The following is a 12546-nucleotide window of genomic DNA, read 5'->3' on the forward strand; positions in this document are numbered from 1 at the left end:
TTCTTGGTGTTTCTGTTTGAATTTGGAAGGGATTTGGTGTTTGAAAGTTGGTGGGAATGAAAAGGATTAAAGCAATGAAGATAAAAATTGGTGAATGATATGGTTGGGGTTTCAATTAACAGCAAAAAGGGGAAAGGAATGTTTCTATTCTCTCTTTTTTTTCATGTCAATATTAGGGTGAAAGAGGAATAAATGGGTTGATTTTTAAAACTTGGTATAATTGTTTTTAAGCTACTCTTAAATTAAACCCCTTTACAAAACAATCATCTTTTAAAAATTAAAGCCTTTTTCACATTTGTTTTTCATAAATTTTTGGGTTACTACACATCAAAATTTTTGAACTTACTTCTAGCCAAAATTCCAAAACTACCCTCGAATCTTCTAGACCCAATTTTAGGATGTGACACAAATAATCACGAATCAAACACAGAACCAGAAACAATTTATTACTTTCAATAGGAAAGCAATTCTCTCTAAATAGAAACCAGTTGAATTGTTATTCCCTAAAATAAAATTTATACTTAGAAAATAAATTCTCTCTACTTTCTGGTAGAAAAATAATATCCCAAAGTTATGTGAAATGTAACAGCCTGTTTTCAGTAAAATCGAAACAGTGGTTTCGAGACCACAAACCCGATGAGTAAATATTAGTTTTTTTATTATTTTAGTGTCCATGGTATGTTAGTATGTACATATTAAAATTTCGTTAAGAAATTTTAAGGTTAACATGATTAATTAAGGGAAAAAGGACTAAATTGTAAAAAGTGTAAAAGTAGAATTCTATTAGTTAAAAGGGTCAAATGACTATGGAATCTTAAATTTAGTGTAATTAAATGGTAATTAGACCATTTTTGTGGTTAGTGGATATTCATGGCAAGTTTTATTTGAAATATTGAATGTTTTTAAAGGTTTAAAAGGTAAATGAGTAATTAAGGTTAAAGTAAATAAAACTAAAAAATTTCTTCATCTTCTTCCATCTTCTCCACCGATTTTCTAAGCAAAAAGAATCCATTTTTAGGGTTGAAGCATTCAACCAAGTGCCTTGCTTGTATGGTATGAATTTTAAGCCCGTCTTTAATGATTTTTATGTTTTTGGGATCATTGTAGCTTAATCTAGCTAGCCCGAGGATCACATTGTAAAAATGTCAAAGATTGAGGGTTATGTCATGCATGTTTTTGTATAATTCTTGATGTTTAATGATAGATTATGAGTCTTTTTTGATAAATAAACAAGTTTTGTAAAGTAAATTTTGATGAAAATTTCATTTATGGACTTGTTTCTAAAAATAGTAAAAATTCAAGGTAATTTTATGAAATGATTGTTTGTATGGATTGATTTAAGTCCCTAGAGAATTTTTCTAGCTTGAGAAGAGGATTAAAATGCAAAGATTCAATTTATAAGCTTAAGGACTAAATTGTGAAAAGTTAAAATATTAATGGCAAAATAGTAATTTTTCAAAAATATGAAATGTGGACTAAATTGAAGGCTAGGGATGCTAAATGGATTAAATTTGTCTATTTAGATCAAGATAGACCACATACGGATCTAGATCGGGGAAAAGCTAAAGCCTTATATTAGTCGACTATGTTCCTATGCCCTAGTCGTCGAGGTAAGTTCGTATGTACGGATTACTATATTTATGTTATTCAATTGTATGTTATTATGTATTTATAATGCTATTAATCAATGTAAACCCAAAGAAATGCCATGACGGTTATTGAGTCCTGGTTGAACCTTAGGAATTCGTAGGATACAAATGACATGTCATTAGGGATTTCATGTTTCGGGTGTTGGTCTTGAATGTCCTACCGATGGCTGAGGTCCTGCATTTGTTTCAGATACTCCACAGCTCGTGTAAGTAGCATCGTGTAGCTTACATTCCGCCCCATAGCTCGTGTGAGCAATGATGTAAAAGAAATGTTATGATTATATGTTTAAGCACACTTCGTGTGAGCTTTCCCGAGTATATGATAATATTCTAGATGGTTCAACGGGCATGAAAAGGAAAGGAAATGGTAAGTTTTCAAATGAAATATATCATATACTTATGAAAAGGAAATGGTGATTTAAATGGTATGATCAATGATGTAAGTTACTTGTTATGGATGAATTGATTTGAACCATGTATAAATGCACTAACTTGTGTATTTGTTGATGTTGTATAGGCATTGTGCCAAGTTTGGTATTAATTGATGCTTTAATTATACTATTTACATTATACAAATGAATGGTAAGTTGTGTTTATGTTATACAAACTTACTAAGCATTATGTGCTTACGTAGCTTTTTTTCCTATGTTTTATAGATTATCAAAAACTTAATCGATTTGGAAGCTCATTGGAGATCTATCACACTATCCAACAAAAATATCGGTAGTTTTTAATGTTTCGGCCAAGGTTATAATGACATGTATAGGTGGACTTATAATGATGTTTAGTATCTTTAAATGATATTTTGGATATGTATAAGTTGTTTGGTTTTGTTCATTTGATGCCTTGCTAGTTTGTGTCAATGTTGCTATGTGTTAAGTCGGTTTGACTATAGATAAGACATGGCATGTTTTGAGAATGTATTGAGTTAGATGGTGTTGATTGAAATGTGGTAATGTATACATGTTTAGGTAAGTTTTGAATGAATGTATTTGAGATGCCTTGAATGACATATTGGTTGGATGATTTAGGACTCTTGAATTGGTCATTATATGCATGTTTTGGTAAGGTTTTGATGTCTTGATTATGTGCACAAAAGGCCTATGGGTGTATGCATGATTTGGTGTTGGAAATGGCTTGTTTTGGGGCAAATTTATGTCCACATGGCCTGAGACATGGGCATGTGACTCAACCCTGTATGACACATGGCCTGGCGACACGGCCGTGTGTCCCCTGTAGGTTCTATTGCATGCAAGTCAGTTAGTTACACGGCCTGACAGACGGGTGTGTGGGGGCTATTTCGAGAGTTACACAGCTTGACACACTGGCATGTGACACGGTCGTGTAACCCTACTCAAAGAGTTACTCGGGTGAGGACATAGGCTGGGACACGACCGTGTGTCCCTAGTTCGAAGGTTACTGGGCCTGAGACACAGATATGTGTCTTAGCCATGTGAGGCACATAGCCTAGCCACTCGGTCGTGTGATCCCTGTATTAATTTTTTTCTAAATCTTTCCTAAACTTTCCAAAATTTTCTAATGTAGTCCCAAATTGTTTCTAAGGTGTTTCTAGGGCCTCGAGGGCTCGATTTAGGGACGATATATATGTGAATGAATGTGTTATAATATGTTTTCGATGATATAGGAAATGTATGTTTTAATGTTCTGTTTGTACAGTACTACTCTGTAACCCTAATTTGACGACGGATACAGGTTAGGGGTGTTACATTTAGTGGTATCATTACTACGGTTTAGTCGGTTCTCAGACTGAACATAACATGTATGAGTCTAGAAATACTTGCCAATATATAGCCTGCGATAGTGTGATTACTCTTGACTCAAATTGAATAATTTTTTCTTATAGATAAGATGTCATCCAACCAAGCTGATTCTGATGAAGTAGAAAGTAACGTGTAAGCCTTTGTTCACGGAGTAGCATCTAGCGGTAGTAGGCCTGTATCTAAGGGCCGGAGAGGAGAGGCTAAAGAAACCTTCTTCCATATGATGTCTGTGTGATTCTCAAAGTTCGTGCGAATGAACCCAATGGCTCAATGACCTCCACCCCTACCTGTACGCCAACTGGTCCCCATAATTCCTCAAAGTTTGGAACCAGTGTGAGTGAGTAAGCCTTTAGTTGATAAAATTTGAAAGTATGGGGCTCAAGAGTTCCGTGCTGCAGCCAAAGATGATCCAGAGAGGGCTGAGTTTTGGTTAGAAAACATAATTAGAGTTTTTGATAAATTGTCTTGTACACTAATTGAATGCTTGAAATGTGTTGTTTCTTTGTTGAAAGACTAGGCTTATCAGTGGTGGAACACCTTGATTGCAGTAGCACCGAGAGATCTAGTAAACTAGGAATTCTTTCAGACAGAATTCAGAAAGAAATATATGAGTCAGAGATTTCTCGATAAGAACGTAAAGAGTTTATTGAATTGAAGCAAGGTCGTATGTCAATATATGAGTATGAGAGAGAATTTGTGAGACTCAATAAGTATGCTCGAGAATGTATACCGACAGAGGTTGCTATGTGCACTCATTTTGAAGACGGGTTAAATGAAGATACCAAGCTGTTAGTTGGGATTCTCGAGTTGAAAGAATTGTAGTGCTGGTGGACAGAGCGCACAAGGCTGAGGAACTTAACAAAATAAAGAGAAAAGCCAATTCTGAGGCTCGTGACTATGGAAAATGCCTATAGGAAAGTCACTCATCGCCATCAAAGAAGTCGAAAGAATTTCACAATCGTTCGTTAGCTTTAGTGGGTTATTCTGGGAAAGATAGAGGCAAACAACATTCAAGCGTTCATATGTACGGATTATTATATTTATGTTATTCAATTGTATGTTATTATGTATTTATAATGCTATTAATCAATGTATATCCAAAGAAATGCCATGACAGTTATTGAGTCCCGGTTGAACCTTAGGAATTCATGGATACAAATGACATGTCATTAGGGATTTCATGTTTTGGGTGCTGGTCTTGAATGTCCTACCGATGGATGAGGTCCTGCATTTGTTGCGGATACTCCACAGCTCGTGTGAGCAGGCGTATTTGATAGCTTGTGTGAGCAATGATGTAAAGGAAAGGTTACGGTTATATTTTAAGCACACTTCGTGTGACCTTTCTCGAGTATTTGATGATATTCTAGATGGTTCAACAGGCATAAAAAGGAAAGGAAATGGTAAGTGTTCAAATGAAATATATCATATACTTATGAAAAGGAAATGGTGATTTAAATGGTGTGATCAAAGATGTAAGTTACTTGTTATGGATGAACTCATTTGAACCATGTATAAATGCACTAACTTGTGTATTTGTTGATGTTGTATAGGCATTGTGCCAAGTTGTGGTATTAATTGATGCTTTAATTATACTATTTACATTATACAAATGAATGGTAAGCTGTGTTTATGTTATACGAACTTACTAAGCATTATGTGTTTACGTAGCTTTCTTTCCTATGTTTTATAGATTACCGGAAGCTCGACCGGTTTGGAAGCTCGTCGAAGATCTATCACACTATCCAACGTAAATACCGATAGTTTTTGATTTTTTTAGCCAAGGTTATAATGGCATGTATAGGTGGACTTATAATGATGTTTAGTTGAATGTTTAAATGATGTTTTGGATATGTATAAGTTATTTGGTTTGGTTCATTTGATGCCTTGCTAGTTTGTGTCAATGTGGCTATGTTGTTGCATGCTTAAATGGCTCAAATGGTATATGTTAAGTTGGTTTGACTACGGGTAAGGGAGGGCATGTTTTGGGAATGTATTGAGCTAGATGGTGTTGATTGAAATGTGGTAATATATACATGTTTAGGTAAGTTTTGAATGAATGTATTTGAGGTGCCTTGAATGGCATATTGGTTGGATGATTTAGGACTCCTGAATTGGTCATTATATGCATGTTTTTGGTAAGATTTTGATGTCTTGATTATTTGCACAAAAGGCCTATAGTTGTATGCATGATTTGGTGTTGGAAATGACTTGATTTTGGGAAAATTTATGTCCACACGGCTTAAGACATGGGCATGTGACTTAGCCGTGTGTGACCCACGACTAGGCAACATGATCGTGTGTCCTTTATAGGTTTTATTGCATACAAGTTAGTTAGTTACATGGCCTAACATATGGCCTGGCACACTAGTGTGTGGGGCTATTTTGAGAGTTACATGGCCTGACACACAGGCATGTGACACGGCCGTGTGACCCTACTTAGAGAGTTGCACGAGTGAGGACACGGGTTGGGACACGGCTGTGTGTCCCTAGTTTGAAGGTTACACGGGCATGTGTCTCAACCGTTTGAGGCACACGACCTGGCCACATGACCGTGTTACCTTTGTATCCAAATGTTTTTCTACCTTTTTCCTAAACTTTCCAAATGTTTCCAATGTAGTCCTGAATTGCTTCTAGGGTGTTTCTAGGGCCTCGAGGGCTCAATTTAGGGACGATATGGATTTGAATGAATGTGTTCTAATATGTTTACGATGATATATGAAATGTATGTTTTAACGTTCCGTTTGAACGGTAATGCTCTGTAACCTTAATCCAGCGATGGGTAATGGTTAGGGGTGTTACATGAAACTTGCGCAAAACTTATGTTAGTATTTCTATTAGTGCCATCTATTTATAGGAATTGATAGGAGAATCTTAGTTGAATTAGTAAAACTAGTGGTAAGCAAAACTCGATTTGATTTGAAAAATTCAAAAAAATTCAAATTTTGAGTTAATCGAATTGAGTTATTTGAGTCAACTCGAATAAGCAATACGAGTTTGAGTTTGAATCGAGTTGAATTTTAGAATTCGAATAACTCGAATAATTCGAGTAACAGATTGGTGTAAATACCCTTTTAGTCCTTGTCAATTTTGAAAATGAGCAAATTGGTCTTTCTCTAAACAAAAATTACAAAACAAATTCAAAACAATTTTTAAAAATTCAAAATAATTTTCAAAAATTCAAAATATTTATAAAAATTCAAAAAATATATTTTAAAAATTATAATAATTTAAAAAATCTAAATAATATATAAATAAAGCTAAAATTTTAAAGTTTTTCTAAAATAAAATTTTGAAGACATAAATATGTTAATTAATGATTCAAGTTTATCATACTAAAGTATCTTACTCATTATTGTTATTATTATTTTTCTTTGAAAATATTTTCAAATATATATGATTTTAAATTTATGTGCTCTAATATAGAATTAGTTATACTATAACAAGATTTTAATTTGACATGTTCAATTTTTTAATCTAACTCGAATAGTGTTACTCAATTCGATTCGACTCGAATTTTATTTCCCTCGACTCGATTCGAAAGAAAAATTCAAATCGAGTTAGGATGATAAAATAAGACTTGTCAACTCAAAATTTTCACTCGATCTGCTTGAACGCTCACCCCTAAGCAAAACATAAATAGTCTTTATTTAATAGAAAAACCAGTCTTCTAGTTGAACTAGAAGCGGGGGGCGACACACCCTAGCTAAATACACTAGGATTGCCATCCAATTATTTGATCCAATTATGTGCTTCCTAGACATTTAACCCAACACTTTATAATTTAATCTAACTCAATACATTTTTTTCTAGTTTCAAAAATAAATATGATTAATTAATTAAATTAGATAGATGATTTTTTCAATTAAAAATTTTCTTAACTCAATTGTAAATTTCATTAAAGTCATGACAACTTTATCATAAAAGAATCTATGAAAGAAGACGGTTTCAAAACCCCATTTCTATAAATTGAGTACGTAAATATTAAATATGAATATTTACGAGATTGGTAAAAAATATATCAATTTTGTCAATTAAATAGTTAATTTTGGTGCAGAGAGTAAATTGTAAATGTCTCATCACTATAGGTTTTTAATTGACCAAAAACTTGGAGACTTAAATTGCAATTAACCAAATGTCTAAAATGGTAAACAAACCATTTTCAAGAGGTGGAAGTGGATGGTAAGATTAAAAAATTACTAAGGTTGATTAATGTAAAGTTTAGTTAATTAGTTAATTTAAACTAAACCTTAATAGAAGTATATGTATATTTGGAAGGTGGCATGAAAGAGAAATTATTCTCTTCTTCTTCAACAAATAACCGTCCACCATAAGTGAAGGAAGAAAGCTCTCAAGGGTTTCCAACTTTCGGCAATTATTTAGGTATTGTAATTAAGTCATTTTTCTTATAATTTTTATGTTTTTGAGGTCATGAGAGCTTAAATTAGCTAGTCCATGTACCAATTTGTAAAACCGTTAAAGTTTTTGAAAGTTGCCATCATTGATTTCTTGAAGAATTTGGTGTTAAATTGATAGATTTTAAGCTTAGATTATGAAAATGACTAGATTTTAATATTTAATTTTAGTTTTGTACATAGGGACTAAAGTGAATAAAATCTAAAATTATTGTACAATTTTGGTATAAATAGAAAGTAAAGGGTCCCTAATAAATGTAATTGAAGTTGGATTTTAAATTGAGACTAAAAATTGAAAGTTATGGCAATTTCGATTTCGAGACTAAATTGAATAAAATGTAAAATTTAAGGGTATCGAAAAATGGAATTATATAGTTTCATTCATGTCATGGCATAATATGAAAATGTTTGGTATTGATGGATTGTATAAAATAATTGTTTAGATCAAGAATTGAACAAAAGCGGAGTTAATTAGGGAAAAACTAAAATTATCGATTAGTCCTTGAAGAATCAAGTTGTTTGGTGTTTTGATCAAGTAAGTTCATATGATATTTAGTTATCTAGGTTGTTATATATTTAATTTGTATATATATATTATAAGTGTCAAAAGTAACTTATTTTAGCCTCATTCTTAGTGCATTTTTGGGTGATTATGTGACATTAATTGTGAATTATATACTTCTAATCCTTTTATATTAATGTTTTGATGCTTAATAGGGAACTTGGGAGCAATAGGAGTGAAAAATGAGTGGAAATTAGAACAATGGAGCATTGCAGAAGTTGTACACATGTAGTAGACTTTCACACAGACAATCCATATGGGCGTGTGACCAGGGTATGTCGATCTCAAGAATTGTGTGCACTGATAGCTGAAAGTTGTGATTTTTAGGGTTTTTTGCACTTTAAGAAGACATAAATAAGGAAATAAAGGGAAGAATAAGTAGTCGTCAAGAGATAGCATGGAAATTATCGAAAGAACACCATTGAAGCCGATTTCCAAGCAGTTCAACATCAAGATTCAAGAGTCCAAGTTGATTTCCAAGGGAGTTATCATGGTTTTCTTTTATTTTAGTGGTTATATTGTATTTTTGTGTGTCTATTATTGCAATTAGGAACTATTTTTCTTAATATTTAAGGGAGATGAACCCTAGGATGAATTCTATTATTTGATTTCTAGTTTTATGCAATAAAACCTTAGTTTCTTTGTTTTCAATTGTGAATGCTTAATTATTCTTGGGTTGATAATTCTAAAGTGTTAATCCATGTTTGATGTGCTTAAGTCTAAGGTTGAATAAACCCTTCTTGTGATTAGATCTTATATAATTGAATGGAGTTCCATGCAATCCTAGAAATAGGACGACATAAATATATTTGATTAGAGTCAAATCTAATAGGGGATCCATAGAGCGAATTAATACAATATTAGAGGTTTTAATTAGAAAGAAATTTTAATTAATAAAAATAGCTGACATATCTTATTAACAACATAAACATGAGTTCGTAGTACAACATAATACATAGGTTCACATTTTTATCAGACTTCTCTTAAAAGCACATAGCACATAGCATAAGGGTTCACATAACTCCTAAAGTAAAGGCTTTGCACAAAACTAAGACTCGCATAATATCATTAGTTCACAGAGACTTCATGCTTTTGCAAATAAAAATTTCTTCCAAATAAGGGAACATGCTTGCAAAGGTTTTCATACGTTAGTAGGGTTCGCATACTTTTTAGGGTTTGCATGTAATAAGACAATCACTACAGGGGTATGCAAGTAATTTACACAGCCATACATGAACCACAATTCCCAATACTCATCCAAACAACGAAATACTTATACATGAATATTATCGATTTTATACATATAATAATAAAATATTTTAAGACATGGTTAGTAAGGTAATAAGCCCATACATTCAAACTTCAACTTCAAATTATTTATATACATGTAATATTCATACGAGTTATACATACAACCCCCAACTAATATTCACGATCAATATATTCATCATACCATCCTTTTCTAGTTTCAATTCGGAGTTCATATGGTCCTTCACAGAAACATTTAGAACAAATTGTATACACACATGAGTCAGTTTATAAACTCACCTGGTTCTTACCTATGGCAGCTCCAAACTCAAGATCCAGATTGCCCTTCTAAGATCAGCAACAACAACTACTACAGAACATGGAAACTCATTAGGATCTATTAAAATACCCACCCTTTAACCATTATTTCTAACACCAAAAATCCCCCAACACGGACTTATATGTAACACCCTCAACCCGATCTGATTTTTCAGATATAAATCTTGGGTGTTACCACCCTAACACAAACTTATACTATAACAACTCATTTTTCAGTGGTGTCAAAAATAGTGGTTTCGGGACCATAAATTTGACGAGTGAGATATTATATTATATTGAATTTTGATTTGATAATTTTTTTGACTAAATGAATATTTAAGTACAAATGGTTTGTCTCTAAAGTCAAGTAGTTTTAAAAAATGAGGTATCGAGACCTTATTTCTATAAACCAAGTCGTAATATTTTTATTAAATATTTATGGAGTGATTATATAGGTGTACAAATTTGGTTCATAAATTTTGACATTTAGATAATTAATTAAGTAAAAAGGATTAAATCATAAAAGCTGCAAAAGTTAATCGCTATAAGTTTATTTGTATTAAATCGTTATAAAAGTATGAAATGAAGGTTTTAAAGTGCAAATGTACCTTAATTATTATGATGTATGGTTAGTGGGTCGAAAAGTACTGGTAACAATAAAATGTATGGCAATTTGAAACAGATGTATTGGTGGCCAGGTATGAAATGAGAGGTTTTAGAGTTTGTATCAAAATGTTTGGTTTGTCAGCAAGTTAAAGCCGAGAATCAGGTACCATCTGGTTTCTTACAACCGTGATGATTTTAGAATGGAAATGGGAACGTGTCATGATGGACTTCGTATTGGGATTGCCTCCATCTCTGAGAAAGAAAGATGTTGTATGGGTCATTGTAGATCGTTTGATGCAATCCACACATTTTATTCCAGTGCGTACATATTATTCACTCAAGAGATTGGTAGACTTATATGTTGTTGAGATTGTTAAACTGCATGGTGTGCTAACCTCTATTATCTTTGACAGAGATCCACGGTTTATGTCTCGATTCTGGAGCAAGTTACCTGAAGCCCTAAGTACTCAATTACATTTTAGTAAACCATTTCATCCAAAGACCGATGGTTAGTTTGAGTGAATAATCCAGATACTCGAAGATATGCTTCGATGTTGTGTTTTAGAATTCAAAGGTAACTGAGAGAGATTTCTATCGTTGGTTGAATTTGCATACAATAACAGTTATCAAGCGAGCATTAAAGTGGCACCGTACGAAGCTTTGTATGGTCGCAAGTGTTGAACTTCGTTATACTTGTCTGATTTGAGCAAGAAAGAGGTATTCGATGTTGATTTGATTCGAGAAATTGAAGAAAAGGTCAAAGTGATATGTGACTGTTTGAAAGCGGCTTTGGATCGATAGAAATCTTACGCAGATTTGAAAAGAAAAGATATTGAATTTCAAGTTAGCAACAAAGTATTTCTAAAAGCCTCACCTTGGAAAAATGTACTTCATTTTGGCCGGAAAGGAAAGCTTAGTTCGTGATTTATTGGGCCGTACTAGATCATTGAGAGAATTGGGCTTGTAGCTTACAAATTGGCTTTGCCGTTAGAGTTAGAAAAGATTCATAATGTCTTTCACGTATCAATTTTACGATGGTATCGATCAGATCCTTCACACGTAATATCCTCAAATGATGTTGAGATTCAGCCTGATATGACGTACAGTGAAGAACCGTTTAGAATTCTAGCTTGGGAAATTAAAGAATTGAGAAATAAAAATATAGCTTTAGTTAAGGTTCTCTGGCAATGACACAGAATAGAAGAGGCTACCTAGGGACCAAAAGAATTTATGAAAGTGCAATACCCGAACTTATTTTTTGGTAAGATTTTCGGGGACGAAAATTCTATTAGGGGGAGAGTTGTAACAACCTGTTTTTAGTGAAATAGGAACAATAGTTTTAGGACCACAAATTTGAAGACTAAATTATTATTATATTATTAATTTAATGTCTATGGGATGTTAGTAAGGTCGTATTAAAATTTCGTTAAGAAATTTTAATGTTTGCATGATTAATTAAGTGAAAAGGACTAAATTGTAAAAAGTAAAAAAGTGGAGTTCTATTAATTAAAGGTGTCAAATTGCTATGAAATTTTAATCTAAGGGATTTGGATGGTAAATAGACCAGTTGAGTTGATAGTGGATGTTTATGGACATGGTTTTATTGAAATTATTAATTTTTTTAAAGATTAATTTAGTAATTAAGTAAATTAAGGTTAAATTAAATAAAACAAAAGTTTCATCTTGTTCATTTCATCAAAACCTAACCAATTTTAGCCATAGTGGAAGAGGAGGTTTCAGCTAAGCTTTCTTCTCTTGCATGGTATGATTTTGAGTCCCGTTTTTAATGATTTCTATGATTTTGAGGTCGTTTTAGCTTAATCTAGCTAGCCTGGGGATCAATTTGTAAAACTGTTAAAGATTGAGGGTTATGCCATGAATTGTTTTGTGTGATTCTTGATGTTTAATGATAGATTATGAGTCCTTGTTGATAAATAAATAAGTTTTGTAAAGTGATTTTTTATGAATAT

Source organism: Gossypium raimondii, chromosome 8, assembly GCF_025698545.1.
Source record: "Gossypium raimondii isolate GPD5lz chromosome 8, ASM2569854v1, whole genome shotgun sequence".
Lineage (NCBI taxonomy): Eukaryota > Viridiplantae > Streptophyta > Magnoliopsida > Malvales > Malvaceae > Gossypium > Gossypium raimondii.